Source organism: Rattus norvegicus, chromosome 12 (assembly GCF_021556685.1).
Source record: "Rattus norvegicus strain SHRSP/BbbUtx chromosome 12, alternate assembly SHRSP_T2T, whole genome shotgun sequence".
Lineage (NCBI taxonomy): Eukaryota > Metazoa > Chordata > Mammalia > Rodentia > Muridae > Rattus > Rattus norvegicus.
Window position 1 is genome coordinate 28274476 of NC_141545.1, and position 853 is coordinate 28275328.

Sequence of the window (853 nt, forward strand, 5' to 3'; positions counted from 1 at the left end):
AGTATGTGTACAAGTTTCAAAAGAACTAATTTTTAATTGGTTAGAGAAACACTGGTTTGTAAGTTGGAGGTGTAAGTCCGTGGTAGAGCGCTTGGCTACTGAGCACACAGCTGTGGGTTCTACCTGTAGCATTGCAAACCATAGGCATGTCGAGGAGGGAGGGCCATAGTCATGCACACCTGTGATCCCAGCATTAGGAAGCGTGGGCAGGAGGATTATACATTTGAGAATAGTCTGGGCTACACAGTAGTACTTCGCTTCAGTGTCCTTAGAAAAAGGCGTAGCATTTTTGAAACAGTCCAAGAAGCCAGAAGCCTCATCACGAGAGGGATGGAGGAGCCAGCCACGGGCGGTCTAAAGTCTGATGTGCAAGGGCAGCAGTAAAAGACGCACTTTCTGGGGAAGATGGAGCAGCACACACTGGCTGGCTGGCTTCTTCCTCCTGTTTTTCTTCTCCGTTCCACTGGCCAGTCTGCCTAACTGAAGGCTAGGAAGGGGGATGGGAATAAAGGACAGGAAAGAGAAGGGGGGAGGGATACGAGGTGGGAAAGTTAGAAGGGAATGAAGGAGGAAGAAAAAGAAAGTAAATGAGTGGGGTTGGGGATTTAGCTCAGTGGTAGAGCGCTTGCCTGGCAAGCACAAGGCCTTGGGTTCGGTCCCCAGCTCCGGAAAAAAAAAAAAAAAAGTAAATGAGAAAGAGGAAAGAAAAAAATAAACTACTCACAAGACTCAAACCACGAGCGTGCATCTCCCCCCCCCCCCTTTCAGCCAAAAGCTGGCCGTTGATTGGGAGCTGCTGCCTTGTTGCCTGGCAACCGACTGCCATTGGCGCGTCTCTGGTAAGAGCTGCTCT

General features: G+C 49.7%; 1 long non-coding RNA gene across 1 annotated transcript; it reads right to left on the reverse strand.

Annotated features, from left to right (window-relative positions):
* Positions 1-14: 14 nt before the first annotated feature.
* On the reverse strand, positions 15-813 carry LOC134481281 (uncharacterized). The gene is made up of 2 exons (XR_015634745.1): positions 725-813; positions 15-487 (listed from the first exon to the last, which is right to left on the reverse strand). It is a non-coding gene; the product is annotated as an uncharacterized LOC134481281 (long non-coding RNA).
* Positions 814-853: the final 40 nt, after the last annotated feature.